The following is a 17,597-nucleotide window of genomic DNA, read 5'->3' on the forward strand; positions in this document are numbered from 1 at the left end:
TCTCAACAAACATGTAGGCCTCCCTGGCATTTCACGGCGCAATGGCTGGACGCTTTTGAAATCAAGCTGGTTTCCTTATTATTGTCTTACACTAAATCAGTCAGAGAAAGAGCTAAACAACTTGACCACAATGATCACAGAAATTTTTGTAGTAAACTCCTTAATGTCTAAGCCATACAGTGTGATTTAAAACATAATGTCAACATACTGAATCTTGTCATTTTACATTCTCTCCAAGGCTTTCTAGATGGAGGTAGCACAGACAAGTCCCTGCCAGATTTGTGGATATGTCAGCTTCTTGAATGTGAGAGCAGTGCTAGGGCCATGCATGCTTCCTAACATTTTTAGATATATGCAAGATCTCCACACCTACCATGTTGAGGATGAAATAGAGAGTCCATACCTGTCTGTATGCCCCTGTTATGCCTATTGTCTCATATAGTTATAAAGTAGAGCCCTCTTTCATCATTAAATGTATTTTTGGCTGATAACTTTATGCAAGAAAAATAGGCAAAATTATTTTGAAAAAAATAAATCATCACAGAGGATTCTAGTCTGGGTTAATTGCCTTTCCTATCTGCTCTAGTAATTCCCTGTACTTCATCCAATCACAGCACAAGTCATTTTATATAAAAAGTGTCTATTCATTCTTACCTCTAGTGAAGAACACATGACTTGACCCATAGCAGGTTTCTATAAAGTTGTTTAATTAATAACTGGCCTACACACAATATGTTTCACCATAATACTTACTAAGGGCAAAAAAACCCAAAACAAAAACCCTTCAAACCCAAAAAAAGATACATCTGATGACACTAAGTAGTTTTCCATTGAAAATTTGAAAATAAATGAAAGACTACTCAGTTTTTTAACATTTAAAAACTAGCTGTATTTTAAAAATTGATTTTAATACAATTAAAATTTCACTTTATTTTAAATTTCTGTACATATAGGCAATATTTCACTTGGAAGTTATGTATATCCATTATTTAGACAAGTATGTATCACAAAAATACTTCCATTTTAATTCTCTGCTTTCTTTCTTGCTCTTTTCATACAACTTACATATTATGTAAGTGATTTATTTTAGGACCTTCTCATGCTTTTGGCTAACAATATGTTAGCCTGACCAAACTTTCTAGGATTTATCAATTACTCATATATTCATACACACACACACACACACACACACACACACACAGACACACACAGAGACACACACACACAGACACACACACACACAAAATCTACTGAGGATTCTTGGACTTCAGTGAATATGATAACAATGAACTTTCTTTCACCCAAGTGAGTCCGAATATGAACTGTCTTAAGAGCCTTTAATAGTTGAACTTTGTTCTAGTTATCATGCACTGTCTTCTCTACCAACTTCTGTTATTTTTTTAAAAAGGAAGAAATAGCTTAATTAATGACTGTAAGCTCATATGCAATTCTTGTTCTGTCGCCTAACAACTGTGTCACCTTGGTCAATATACTAGTCACTGAGTTAGTACAAACTAATATCTAATTTATAGCATGATTACTGTATAAGATACAAAGAACTTTCTGAGAACCTGGCACAGACTAGTACCAACATTTTTGTTGTTATTATTGTTAAAATTATATTGAAACGAGTTATCTACTTTCCCTCTTCATATTCCTGTTTACAGTTTTTGTCTCTTGTTCATTGTTTCCTCTTTTGATGTCAGCTATACGTGTCAGTTCAGCCACGTATCTCATTCCAACCAATTTATAAAAAATGTTTTTCTCTTTTTCTTGATAATTTTCATGGTGCTAGGTGGCCTGGATTAATAATGTTTTGATCCATATGCAGTAGATTTTCAAATACAATTTCATATAAAGATTGATTCAGATAAATATACAGGGGCATGAAAATCAGGAGTTCACTGCAAATAAAATATGTCAGTGACATTCTAATCACCTAAAAGAAAAAACATAATTTCTGTCTAGATATAACAATGGCTTCTAACTGGGTGTTAAAACCTTGCCAATCTCCAAATAAAGTGTTCATAAGTTATCGTAATGTATATGCCAAAATAATTAGTAGAAATGAATAAACAAATGGATTCTGATAAAGAAATAACTGACCATGACTATACATGAAACAGAAAGCTCTCCAAGCTGAAGAATGGGAGGAAATCTGGTGAAAAAACCTGGACTACATTCCAGTTTTTCCTACAAAAGCCCTTCCCATTGCTATAATCTCACCACATATGGAGCTGAGCTAGTGGCTTCACGGGACAGACACATGTTGCAGTCTGCAGATAGGAGTACAACCCCAACTTGCTCCTAATAAGGGGAGAAATGAAAGTTCTGTCTCGAGATAAGCATAGTCAAATTGCAAAAATTCAGAAGGTCATGTGAAACTGCAGATGAATTCCACTGGTTTTTGTTGACAGCAGCCTTGGCAAAGTCATATAAATTATAGATATTCAGGTTGTGCCTCTATTCAACTTATCCTCAGTTTAGCAGAGAGCAGTGGTGCAAATAATTTAGAAAGCATCTGTCACAGTGGATGTAAACTCATGTCATGGTTACTATAGATTGCCATTTCAGAAATAAGATTTGTGAACAATTCATAGAGAAAGGATACTTAAAACGGTATTTAGGTCTCTGTGCAAATTTTCCCTATAAGTGAGACATTCCCTGACCATGCTATCTAGAACTGAAGTTCCTCACTGCACTCACACAGGTCTGCTGGATCTCCTCACCTCCCTTTCCTGTTGTATTTTCCTTCACTGCATTTATAGTCGTTTTATACAATACTTGTTTTGCTAATTTATTGTTCATTCTCCCTCCACTAAATATATAAGCTCTCTGATGGCAAGAATGTTGGTCTTTTGTTTAGATATAGTCCCCTATTTCCAGAAAAGGACCTTACACATAATAGGTGCACAATAAATTTCTTTAAAGAAAACAAAATGTGAAGAGAAAAGAGCAAAGTAAAAGTAATGATCCTTTTAGAAGACAATGTTTTAAAATTACGTCTCAGTTTTTTTTTCCCTGTTGTAGTTAAGATGTTTTCTCACTTAAATATTATAAAAGCTATGAAGGGGTCATACAAACATAAAAATTCTATTTGAAAAGGTAGATGTTTAGCAGATATTCTGCTTTCTAGGAAAGTATGATATTTAAAGGTCTTTGAACCATAAAGAAAAAAATACATTTGGTTTCACCCTTCTAAACAACGTAAGTTTGGTTTTTGTTTTAGATGGGGAGGGAAAGAAAGACGAATAACCCTTATGGATCTCTAAATCTGCTATTTGTATGTTGCCTCAAGCTTCTGACCTTCCTTCCTTCCTCCTTCCCTCTCTCACTCCCTCTTTGTTTTCTTCTCTCTCCCTCTTCCTGTCTCTTTCTCCTGTCCCTATCCTTCTCCCTCTCTCTTTCTTTGGTTTGGCCCTTATAGAAGGAGGTGGAAGGGGAAATAATAACCATAACTAGCCTATCTGCAAAGTCAACTTGTGAAAAAAACAGTACTTAAACATTACCAAACTGGAATTTCTACTTAAACACCAAAATTTCACTTAAGATACAAGCACTTATGGTCTTACATGTAGATTTATTTTCCATGTAGCATAGAACCCAGACAGATCATTTAGTTCACAGAGATAAGTTCACATAGTGTACACCATGGAGCAGTAACATACAGGGAAATTCTGTTTATTATTCTTTTATATCCTTTAAAATTCTGGCTCGTGACAGGCATGTTTGTTTGCTGAGAACTATATGGAAAAGGCCTACTGTCTGAATATGAAATTATGATGTTAATGATCTACTATCAGTAGAAATTGCTGTTTTCAGGATCCTTTTAAAAAACTAATCAGCTGAGTCAGGAGAATTGCTTGAACTTAGGAGGCAGAGGCTGCAGTGGGCTGAGACTGTGTCACTGCACTCTGCCAGCCTGGGCGATACAGCGAGACTCCGTCTCGAAACAAAACAAAACAAAACAAAAAACAAAAAAAAACTAATCAGTAGAACTGATCTACTTTTACTTCTTTCTGATACACAGATTCATTTATTCACACTAACAACTTTCCATAAATCTACAAATGTGTCACATGTTCACACTGAACATTTCTAGCAATCACCAGTTGCTTTTTGGGCCCTCCTCTGCCAAGCCACCTTGGTCCTGCTCTGTCTAGTCTTCCTCCTTTCTGAAACAGCATCTCAAATCTCTTTATTTCTCACCATCACCACTGTCACCATCCGAGTCCAAGCTGCCACTGTATTTCACTGAGATGACTGCAATGCCAATGCAAAGCCTCTGCTTTGCCTCCTACTGCATCTAGAATGAAACTCAAACTTGGACTCCTGCCTCCAGCTCCTACGCAGCTCCCAGCAGTCTCTCTTGTGCTCATATTGCTTCAGTTATATCAGCTTCCTTTCAGCTGCTTGACAGAGGAAAGCTCTTTTCTTCCTTAAGACACCTTGCAGGCAGTTTGCCCTACAGTAGGCCCTCCGTTTCTGTAGTTTCGCTTTCCACAGTTTCAGTTACCTGTGGTCAACCCTAGTCCAAAAATAGATAAGTCCAGTACAATAAGGTATTTTGAGAGAGAGACTATATACACAAAACTTTTATTACAGTATATTGTTGTAATTGTGCTATTTCATTATTGTTAATCTCATACTGTGCCTAATTTATAAATTAAACTTTATCATAGGTGTGTGTATGTATAGGTAAGAACATAGTGTATGGTCTGGTACTATCTGCAGTTTGAGGCATCCACTGGGGGTCTTGGAACATATCCTCCATGGGTAAGAGGGGACAACTGTACTTTCAATGTTCTTCCTTTTCCATCAATTTGAATCACAAATCATCCATTAATTCTCAGCTGAAATGTTATTCCGTAAAGAGGGCTTGGCTGCCCTCTGACTGAAATTACGTAACACTATGCTATGATCTGAATGTTTGTGTCCCCTCAAATTCTTATGTTGAAATCCTAAGCCCCCAGGTATTAGGAGGTGGAGCCTTGGGAATGATTATGTCTGGAAGGCAGAACCCAAATAAATGAAGTTATTGCCCTTATAAAAGAGGCCCTAGAGAGCTGCACTGCTCCCTCCACTGTCTGAGAACACAGCTAGCAGGTGCCATTTATGAAAAGTGGGTCCACACCTGACATGGAATCAGCTGGTGCCTTGACCTTAGACTACCCAGTTTCCAGAAATGTGAAGAGTAATTTTCTGCCATTTGTAAAGTGCCTAGTTTACGGTGTTCTGTTATAGCATATCCTGACGAACTAAGATATTCTTGTACTATCTCATGGTGCTCTGCACTTTGACTTCACAGCACTTACACATATGTTACTGCATCATTGTATTTGTGATGTCACTTCTTCCACCTACTCCACTGTATGATATGATCCACAAGAATGGGGTAGTGTGTATTTTCCTTATCACCAGATTACCAGCATGGTGAACTGTGTCTAGTGTACTGCAGGAGTACAACACATTAACTAGACAGATCTCCCAATTTTTTTCACCAAACTGTCATAGGATGAGTACATACATCTGAAATTGTTCAAAACAACGTAGCTGTTTGAGTATTAACCCTATTTATTAAGATAACATTCTAACCAAGGGAAATCATTAGCTGTGGAAAAAATTAGAAAAACATTTGTGTCTATAAATACACGTTTGCTCACAAGCAATCGTGTTGTTTTAACATTTATTGATTTATATATTTATTTATTTATTTTGAGACAGAGTCTTGCTCTGTTGCCCAGGGTGGAGTGCAGTGGCACTATCTCGGCTCACTGCAACTTCCACCTCCCGGGTTCAAGCAATTTTCCTGAGTCAGCCTCCTGAGTAGCTGGAACTGCAGGCATCTGCCACCACGCCCAGCTAATTTTTGTATTTTTAGTAGAGATGAGGTTTCACCACATTGGCCAGGCTGGTCTTGAACTCCTGACCTCAAGTGATCCACCCGCCTTGGCTTCCCAAAGTGCTGGGATTATAGGCGTGAGCCACCACGCCTGGCCACGTGTTGTGTTTTGAAGGCTTCTGATGTGGGCGTGGAGAGTGTCCGGGGAAACTGGTGCTGAAAATTAAGCTGTTTCCTAAGAAAAAAATTGGGTATGCAACAATACTGAAAGAAAGACAAAATTGTGGCAGCTATATACATAATAAGGAGGAACGTGATTTATATGAATGCTTAAAAGGCAGAGAAAGAAATCGTGGTCTCGGTTTTCCATTCTGTGGCAGGACTGCTTTGGTTCTACCTCTTTGCAAGCAGTATGAGATTTCAGAGGCACCCTGCTGGATGCTCTCCACTGTGGGGTAAACCTTGGTAGCGAGGCTCATCAGGCAGTCTCATAGGTGAGTGGAGTTTGGAAGGCAGCAGTGCACAGGTAGCTATGTACATCTGGGCAGAATGGAAGAGCCAGCAACGAATACTAAGCCTAAGACAGAAGTCAAAAGGTTTACCAATTTTAGAACATCGCCCTTCTGAAGGGACAAGATGAATAAATGGGGAGCTTCAGTTGGAGTTCGGGGAAGGAAAAGTGTACTTTGGAGAAAATTGCTATTAAATAACTGTTACTTTCACCACTGAACTGACTCATTGTTTTAGTCATACTTCAAAAGCGTGGGGAAAAAGCAAACTATCAGAGTTTCTCAGAAAATTTCTTATTTAAAGTTTTTTAATAACACCCTATGCTAGACTCTATATCTCCCAATTACAGCCATAATTACTGCACTTATCGAAATAAAAATTGATGATGGTCTGGCTTGTGCCTGTTATCCCAGCCACTTGGGAGGCTGACGGAGGAGGATCACCTGAGCCTAGAAGTTCCATACCAGCCTGGGCAATATAGTGAGACCCCCATCTCTAAAAAGAATTAAAAGAAAAGATTGATGATGATGGCTAATACCAATGATTAGGTTAAATTTATGCATTTTTAGGGTATTTCATGTAAATAGTTGAATATGTCACCTAATATTTCCAAAATTAAAATATATTTAATAGAAAGATAATACTTACATATAGTAAAAACAGTTATTTTTTTCTAAATAGCTCAAATTTTAAAACGTATTACTAGATTCTGTTGAAAAGGTGACAAAAGCATTTGTTGCTCAGAATGATGAAGTAAAAGGAACTCAGGAAGTTCAAGCTGTTGGATATATAAGCATGTATACAGTAGTTGTTTTTCTTAAAAAAACAACCATATTATATAAAAACATTGGTTGTGACAATAAATTTGAAAAATAAATGTTTTCGAGAACCAACAAGGTTGCTAACAAAGTAAAAAGCTATCACAACATGGAGAAAATATGTGTATCCCAGATCACAAATGGTCAATTAATCTAATATATAAAGAACTCTTAAAAATCAAGGAAACAAACCCCCAAACCTTATAGAAAAATCAGTAAAAGACGTGAACAGTTTATACAAACACACACACACACAGACACACACACAGACAGTTTATAAATGTAGGGAAAGATACTCAACCTCACTCATAAGTAAAATGCAAATTGAAAGTATTTTGATATACCATATATCATCAGATTGCTTTGATCTCACGGCTTATAGGAACGGACATCCGTATATATTTCTGGTAGGAGTGCAAAATGGCATGATGCCTGTGGAAATCAATATGGCAACATCTAATTGCATTACATACATATTTGTCTTTTGACTCAGTAATCTCTTCTCTGTCAATCCACTTCAAATTAAGATACAACCTCCCAAATAAAAAGATGCAATACATTACAAAATCATATGATATACTACAATAGAAATAAATTTTTGCAAGGTTTCTCATTGTGATGTCATTTTTGATAGTAAATGTATTCTATCTTCTGTGTAAAAGAGGATGGGAAAATTTATCTATATTAACATTGTTTTATAGGCATAGCTATAAATATAGATAAAATATAGATATTGCTTATGTTGTCCTTACTAAACAGATAGCACAGAAACTAATATAAAAGTAGTTACTGAGTAATAAAAATGGGTGAAGCATACTAAAAGTGTGGAAATGCAGGACAGATTTCTCAGACTATGTGTATGTTTTATATATTCAAAAAAAATTTTGTATCAGATTGAATTGTTAAAAATAAAAAAATTAAAATCAAAGGCAAAAAAAGCATGTGCTAAAAATAAATTCCTAAATTCATCTGTATAAGAAATTGGAAACATACCCACACAGAGAAAATAAATATATCATATGACTTTGGAACCCAGTACTCTGATTGTACATTAGTGGGAAATAGGCCACAAAAGAAACTTCAAATAAATATTAATCTTCATTCAATAATTTTATGGTTAAAAGGATTTCTGGTATTATAAATTTAAAACTATTATAAGACAAAAGTTAATATGTTAATGTTATTAGAACAAAGAGTTTCAGAGTAAAAAGAGATACAAGTATGTTAATTAATGTTACATTTGGATTAGAAATTAGAATGAAAATAATTCATGATTTAAACACATACACAAACAATTTTCTAATTTTTTCTAAATTTTTAGGAAATTTTCACGATTTCCTAATTTTGTTGGCTCAAAATACACAAAAGCCATAATTTTCCAGTGATGGGTATTACATAGAGCACCTATTAGAAGGAATCAGGGCTTCTTGGAGAATAGTTGAGTCTGGGCTCAAGATAGACTAATTACAAAGTAAGCCTGGAACAATTGTGAAAAAGCAAGAAATTACTCAAGACTGATGGAAGCATGCCAAAACATGAGAGCAGCTTAAACCAAGAGTAAATTTGGGATAAACTGAGAATCAAAAGAAAAAATGGCTGCAATTGGGTATAATATACAGAATGAATAAATTTAAGAGTTCGAGAGTAGTAATCATTACTATTGCAACTGGCCATCGCAAAAACTCTTTTCACTGAAAATTGGTAATCAAAGGGAAAGAATTAACTATGAGAAAGAGTTAAACATCTGTGCTGCCTTTTTAGAAGAAAAAATGTAGTTCATCTCTAGTTCATGAGAGTTAGCTTTTTAGAGAAGAATGCCTAATGCAGAAGGGAAAACAGAAAGAGAAAAATCATTTTGCAACTCCCAATTAAATAACTGGTTCAAGCAAGAACCATCACTGAATTTGACTACATTCCATCTATTATTGAGAAAGAAGATATTTGCCTATTACTAAAAAACAGCCTGCAAAGTAAGCAAAGAACAAAACAAAAATTTTCATGTTGTGGTAACTGCAGATTCACATGCAGTTATAAGAAATAACACAAACAGATTCATTTTCCCTTCCCTACTTTTCCCCCAATGGTAACTCATGCCTAACTACAGTATAATTTCAAAACCAGAAAAGCGAGATTGATCCCATTTACCAACCTTATTAAAATCTCACCAATTTTTCCTGCACTTGTGTGTATTTATGCTAATTTTAATAGCAAAAGTGTACCTTTCCAAGGCAAAGTTATGTCAGTTTCCACCCTAAGCATCAAGGATTGCATCAGTGATAGTGGACATCTTGATATATGCTCATAATGTGATGCAACACAAATAGCTAGGCATTTGAAAGTCACAAAGTCTATGATGTACAATCACGCAGAAGTAAAACTTGTTAAGCCAGAATCTAACTGGGTCTTCAGACTTCTTCACATTTAAGAGAGGAATAACTTAAGACAAGCAATCAAACACATCCTAAAATGTGAGATAGTTTATAAGACTATAAACTTGGCTTGGTCTCAGCAAGAAGAAAAAGGAGGAAAAAAAAAAGAAAAGAGCCTGAAAAAAAGAGCCCAATAAAAGATCTAAAGAGACATAGACAAATGCAACACATAGATAGTCATTGGATCCTGTATTTAAAGATGAAATTTCATGATACCTACAACTTTGTTTCGCCAAACACTTGCACATGTGCACTGCATTTGCATACATACATACATACGAAGAAAATACAAGCAAAATACTAATAGTTGTGAAATCTAAATATTAGGTGTGACCATGTTTATTCTTGCAACTTTTCTGTATTTTTGAAAAAATTTCCTAGTAAAAAGTTAAAAAAATACTCATTAAAAATCTGGAAAATACATAGGTAGCTACATTATGAAAAAATATTATTATGGAATCTTTGTAAATATTTGTGATGGGTAAATACTATTCTAACTAGTGAATATAAGTTTATTAAACCTCCACTGAATAGCCATTTGATTTGCTACTATAAAAAAGGCTGCAACCAACATTTTTGTTCATTAAAAAAGAAACAAAAATATGTTTTGTGGCATGTAACTAAGGGTAATATATGCTTCATTTGACTGTAACATATGTGGACTGCAAATGTAAAATCACATATTGTGATACCATGCAAATACATTATAAATTCATTAATTTAATTTCACACTAAATTTTGTTCTCAGGTTTACTGTTTACAGATAATTGTAAAAGGTACTGTAGTGTTTAACAAGAGAGCAAGGACATTTACACTTAATTAACTATATTACTTTTTCAACATTGGAAAAGAAAAAGTAACATCATAACTAGAAGAAGAAAAAACTATTAAGGGAGGCTTAATAGACGTGTCTGGCCAAGATAATGCCATTCTGGGACGCTTTCAATATTTTATAACGAGAGCTGACACAAGCTGGTTTTTGGTATATAAATGTTAGGGGAAAACCTGTTCAAAGCAACCATTAGAATACACTTTTCCACTAAGACAGTCGTGAATGTCTGCAATGATTTTGCAGGCACGGTTTTCAGGGCTCATCAATTAAGATTGACCAGATGTAATTCTGTGAGAAATGATGCAGCAGTACATCTCAATAGGTCAAATCACTTTGGGTACTGCCAGTATTTTTGAAAAATGCTCAAAATGTAGACGTTATTATAGTAGAGGAAGGAAGTGAAATATTAACAAGTGATTCTTCTAAATAATTTCTAAATTCACAATTCTGAAATTTCCCTTAATGTCTTTATTTTCAAAGAAGAATGTCACAGTTACCACTTGGATTAAAAAATGTAAACTATTTTAATAAAATGTTTATTTGTGTTTCAAAATAAAAGGGAGTTGATATATTCAGAATGCTTTGTTTACTACTTGTGCTAAGTATATGTGTTAACATTTATAGTCTCCAAATGTTAAATATTCATTTTTATATGAATTTATATGGAAAAATCTCAACACCAAAGAGTTAAGTGATGTAGCAGATATGGACCCCCTTTTTATTAATTAGTATTCATTTTAAATTCTAACTTAGAGAATACTAACTTTAAAACTTAAAAATGCATACTCATTCATGAAGACAATATAAATATTAATTTTTATCCAATTTCTATACATAAACAATACATCATAAAAAAGTGTTGCTACACCAAAAATGTAGTTCAGCCCTAGCATAGAAAGAGCCAGCTGGGGAGTAAGTGAAAGATGGGTGTGTGCTGACACTCTTTTCTTTTTAGGTGTTTATATCTTTTTCCTGTTTCTTCTTTAATCTACTCTTGTTCAGAAATCACTGGGGGATGGTTGCGATGAAGAAAAGAACAATCACTAAAAAGTTTACCATCAATGTACTGCAGTTAGGGAAAGTAGTCACAAATTCCAGATAAGAATGCACCACACATTACTGCTGTATGTATTCTGATTTTTGTTCTCCTCCTTTGAGATCTGAAGATTGTATTAGCAAGGTGCTCTAAATAATTCACATATCATATAATTAAATGTTGAAACATGTAAAAGGTTTCCTTCCTTCCATTGTACTAACAGTTGTGGATTCAAAAATATGAACTCTTTGAGAATGTATATTCAATCTACAGAGGAGGAGAGGCAGACAGCTAATTTCAAAATGCTGTGTAAAATGCTATTCTTGCTGTCTCTATAAAATGGGAACTACTCTTTAGTGAATATTATGAGCTGGGAAAACAGTGTATCATTGGCACACCTATCAAGAATTACCATCATTTTATTTTCAAACTGAAGAAAGATGTCTCATATACAATAAAATCCAGGTTCTTGTTGAGTATAGGGCCATTTCTACCCAAGGTACATAGACAATGTATTCAATTTAGTTTTTTCACCACCCAAGCTAAAGTTGTCTCTTCAATCTCTTTCTATCAAAGCATCATGTTTTATTTTCTTCACAATATCCATTGTTCTCTGAAATTGCCTTGTTTATTTGTTCACTTGCTTTCCATCAGAGTATGTGCCTCATCTGTCTTATTAAAAGACTGTACCCCTTAGCCCTGGAACAATTCCCAGCACCATTTGTTGAATGAATGTTCAAAGATAGGGAGAGAAAAACAGAGATAGAGAGAGATCCGCAAATCTTTTGCTTGGCCAGGAATTTAGGAAAACTTGGTCAATATTCTGTTTAGGTGTCTTCACAGAAATTCTTAGTTGTCCTCCCAGAAACTCTTTCTCAGTCTCTCTTTCCTGCTCCTATAGTCCTAAACTGGCCTATAGTCCTAAATTGGCCATCCTACTTAGATTATAATTTACTTAAATTATAATTTCCATCCAATGGTCTAAGTAGGCTGGCCGATGTGCCAGTCATATGTATACTCTTTCCCATAAGCATCATCATCATACTTTGCTTTCTCTCTCTTTCTAAGGTACAATCTAGGCTTCACCTCCTCTGGGGATACTTACTTTAAACTATGCCTCCTATTCCCCCAAAGACTTCTTGCTTTTTAGCCGACTGTCCTGCTTATTCCCACAGCATACCTTAGCTCCTGTAATAGTGGCCAGTGTGCCATGGCATAGGCATGATGAGTAGGGTGGGAAAAGGAGATGTTTCATGATATGACATAGGAAGAGGGAAAGGGTTGAGCTAGAGCTAGGGAGTATATTTTCAGCTTGGTCTTCAATCAGACATGATCTTTCTCACCAGAATTCACCATACCACGCAAGAGGAATTTCATTGGCCTGAAAAAACACAGAAAATAGAGCAGGCCGTCAGCATTAGGAATATGATATTGAGGCCCAGAGCAGTGGCTCACTCCTGTAATTCCAGCACTTTGGGAGGCCAAGGCAGGAGAATCGCTTGAGCCCAGGAGCTCAAGACCAGCTGGGACAACATAGTGAGATCCTGTCTCTACAAAAAATATAAAAAATAGCTGGGCATGGTGGTACATGCCTGAGGTCCCAGGTGGGAGAATTGCCTAAACCTGGCAGGTTGAGGCTGCAGTGAGCCGTGATTGTGACTGTGGTACTGTGCTACAGCCTAGGGTAACAGTGAGGTCCTGTCTCCAAAAAAAAAAAAAAAAAAAAATGCATAGACATATATATCTATATCTATCTCTATATAAAAGAATGTGTATACATATTTATATATATATATACACATATATACACACATATATATGTATATATATATTTATATGGAGAGAGAGAGAGAGAGAAGAAATAAAGAGTCAATAGACTCTACTTAAAAGCCCGGAGCAAGTGCAGAGGACTAAGTGGGAGGGAAGCAGGCAGTGGGGTTTGCCCAGGAGGGAATGTGCCATAGGGAAATATATTTTTCTCTTTCAAAGGAATACAAAGTTACTTGTCAACAAATGAAGTGTTAAATGCCTAGGCTGAATGAGAGATTGCTCCTAAGAGATAAGGGTAGACAGGGCAGAGAATTTCCAAGAAATTACAAAGCAAAAAAACCCTGAAAGATTCCTAAGTGACTTTGTTTCGGAGTTCAGGAACAGTTGTTGCCATAACAGGGGAGACTAATCCTCATTACCATTACCTAATTGCTTTATGCTAATATGCTCTTGAAAGCATTCCTTTTGCTGTCCCTGTGTGGCTGTGGTTTATTTACTTAAATACAGAGTTCAAAAGGTAACTGCCCTTCTTTACACTCAAGGTAAGTCCTCAACACACTACTTGCTGTGGAGTAAAATAGTGATCAAGTTCTAAGGCAGTCTTGAGGGAAGTCAGATGATCACAATCATTAACGAATGGAAAGCACTGTGCTACTGGGTCATTTTTATGGGTTTTACCCATGAATTACTGTTGAATACAAAAGCAATTGGAGAAAGTTCTAAAAAATAAAAATAAGTAAGTTTCCTAATCATTCAGCAAAATAATGAAGCCTTGAACAATTACGTCGATGTGATCAAATAATTTTTGAAAATCATTCTGAGCAACTGGGAATCTAAAGACAAAAGATAAATAAAATAAAATAGGTGTATAACATTTGAAACTTTGTGAATGTATAGAAGTTGAACATAGTACCAGGTGTCATTTTGGCATAAAAAAGATGATATGTCTCTTTCACTAGGCTGGAAGATCCATACATTAAGAATAACTCGAGAAGCCTTTTAAGGCGAGGAAGGATGAAGTTGACTGGGCTTTCATAGAAAAACTTTTAAGGGTATTATGGAAAAGGAAGTTAATACGTATCACACAAAAGGAAAGCACAAAATAATCTATGCTTCATAAGGCTGAAGATTATGGTGAACAGGAGGACATATCTTCTTGGTAAAAGGGGAAATAAGATTTGATGACCAGGAGGCATTCAGGTAGGATGTTGTGGGGATGCATGCTCCAAGAGGATAGAGTGGTAACTGAAGGGAAGGAATGGCAATTCTAAAACCAACCACACAATGTGATATGAAATGGAAAGGCAACAGCTTGATGGGGCATCCAATGACATGATCATTGAAGTAGAATGTATATAAGAAAACAGGAAATGAGGGACTAAAAATAAGAGGAAATGAAGTAATAATACATGGGGATTTAGAAGGGTCTGACAGGCTGTGCAGCATTGTGCTATGTCTAAGGGGAAGATGTTCACTTGGGGTTAGAAAAGAAAGCACTAGGGATTTCAGGAGGGAAGTCCACTACTGCAACAAGTAGAGAAGATAAAGCACTTGAGTTAGGTAGAGCAGTAAATGTTAAATAATAAAACACACATCCCAGACTGAGGTTGCTAAGTGAACAAAACAATACTGCAGATAATAAAAAAAAATCAAATCAGGTTCTAAGCATTAAGAAAGAAAAGTTGAGTTCATGAAACACATTTACATACATGGAAAAATTCCTTTTTGCTCAATCACATGTATATTATGTTGGGAGATATAGTGAAAAGTTCAAATGTAATTGAGAATATGTAATTTTCCCTGTATTCCTTCATGAGTAGTCAAAATAATGTGGAAGTGAGGAGAGGAAACAAGCTTATTTAGTTGAGCAAATTAATTTTTTCTCCCTTTCTTCTGCTTATATGTGAACGGAGAAATATATTCCAATTTTTTGCAAAGTTTTAGAATTTTTTAGTGTTTCTTGATTTTTATTGTGGGGTTGAAATAAAAGTTGCAATGGTAATTAGTTTTATAAACATCATGAATATAGATGAATCTTACTTTATGCCACACATCTAGTCCTGAAAACTCGGTTATTGATTATTGTGTAAAGCAAATACTACTTCGATTGTACTGAAAGGGAGTAATATTTAAAGGAATGATATTAAAGGAATGAATCATTTTGCTTTAATTTTATAATTATTCTTCCTATGGGAAAATTAAATAAAACTATTGTGAATTGAGACATTTTTAATGTTAGATATTTATGGCTCAAGTATTTTTGTATTGAGCTACAATCAGACCGCTATTTTCTGAAAGGAAAACTGAGTCAGTGAGTTATGCACAAAATGAGTGAGCTGGTAATACCTGGTCCATCAAGTTCATCTTTCCTCTGATTGGTGCTCAAATGCATGACTAAAAATTGTCAATTCTTTGACAATTTTTAAAATTTTAATTAAAAAATTACTTTTATATTACTGATTACAACTAAACATGTGTCTACACGATATATATCTTAAAGAGCTTTACAAAATAGACATTGTTCCATTCAATTCCAAAGCTGAAGTTGAACAGTGAAAACAAGTAAAGGTGGGCCTAGGTAATACTGAAATAGCTTTTGTGGTATGGATATGTCTCATGTGATCCAATGTATAGAAAAATAACATTGTTACTATTATTCTCATGAATATAAGCATATATATTTGAGTTCAATTTGCCAAGCTACACTAATAAACGTAGTCAATATTGTGTCTGGAAAATCCTGGAAGGGGGAAAGTCTTTTCTTTCTCTTTCCTATTGATCCTTCAAAATGCTTTTTTGACCTATAGTAACTTAATTTGGGGGCTTAGTGAACGTTATTTTCATAGCTGTTTTCTGAAGGGTGTTTTTAAGATTCAATCATCATAATTAAATCATCAATAATCAAACAGAAGTCACTCATATGACTAAAAAAACCAGATTTTCTCCTACTCCCAAAGACCAATAAAGAATATAGATCATCTACTGTTTTGCAATATTTTAACACTATCATTCATTCTTGTTGAATATTTTTTCATATAAGACCAATAATACCTATTTTCCCCCGAAAGATCCCTGCAGATATTTTCTTCCTTAGTCAGATTCTGTCATAACTATTTCTTACTAGTCAGATACAGTAGAAATTGTGACTGTGAGGACAAACACATTAAGGGAATGGAGGTTAATGCTCTTCCATTCAATAGCATTCTGTATATTGTTCTGGTTCATTTCTTCTGGGTATAGAGTGTTGCACCATTACCTCCTAAGCCACAGAGGAAGGAACAGTATTTTAGCGTATGCCACAGGAAAAACAAATGAAAAGGTGACTAATTCATTTACACACACACACACACACACACACACACACACACACACACGTTTAAGATATTCTCTTAATCAATGTATTTCCAATTAAGAGATAAATTCTAGTTTACCTCTTATTAGTAGTCCAAAGGTATAACTTTTAAATTTTTAAAAGAAGTAATCAATTCATACATTCCCAAACACTGATAATTATTAAAAATTAATTCTCTAGATTTGTGCTGTCAATATGGTATCCACTAGCCATGTGTAGCTACTTAAATTTAAGTTAACTAAATCTAATTTAAAAATTGCTTCCTTAGTTGCACTAGCCACACTTCAAGTGCTTAATAGCAGCCTTTTGACTTGTGGCTATCATACTGGGTAGCACGCAGAGTACCTTCATCATTGCAGCAAGCTCTATTGAATAGCCTTGCTCTAGAAAATAACATTTTAGCATTTGATCAATGTTATGATTTTTTTCTCATACTTAAGACTCCTGTACAGCTAAGAAAATAAATTCAAAAATGCAGCAGTGATCCAAGACTATGAGAAAATGTTGAGTGAGATAATTCTAAGGCACTAGTGTTTCTAGAGTCAGTCTTAGGAGAAACACTGTAACTACTGATAAAAAATTTGCAGTGTTTCTATCACAGGTACAGGCTCTATGGCTATAACTTCCAGAATTTTGTTTTTTCTTTTTAGAATCTGGCAGAAAACATTATTTAGCTACAGGACTAATTGGAATTTTTTTCCTTTTATCTTTGCATTGCTGGTTCCTTTATCTATTTAAACTTCAGCTAAAATATCACCACTTCAGAAAAGATCCTTCGGAAACTACAGTATCTTCCTTTCCACATATCTCAACTGTTAGCGTCTATCACATTACCCTGTTTAATTTTCACCTTTGAATTTGTTAATGTCTCAAATACTTATGTATATTTATGTGATTTTTGACTGTTCATTCTTTCTCCCAAATAAAGCTCATCTTAGGAGAGGGATTTTGTGGTGCTCATTGTGGTATTCCCTGATACTAAAAGTCTGCCAGGCAAAGGCAGGCACC

General features: G+C 35.0%; 1 protein-coding gene across 1 annotated transcript in view; it reads right to left on the reverse strand.

Annotated features, from left to right (window-relative positions):
- Window positions 1–17,597, reverse strand: part of MMP16 (matrix metallopeptidase 16) — a 284,820-nt gene that overhangs the window by 43,053 nt on the left and 224,170 nt on the right. The window lies entirely within an intron of this gene.

This window comes from Hylobates moloch, unplaced genomic scaffold (genome assembly GCF_009828535.3).
Source record: "Hylobates moloch isolate HMO894 unplaced genomic scaffold, HMol_V3 SCAFFOLD_9, whole genome shotgun sequence".
In the NCBI taxonomy this organism is placed as follows: Eukaryota; Metazoa; Chordata; class Mammalia; order Primates; family Hylobatidae; genus Hylobates; species Hylobates moloch.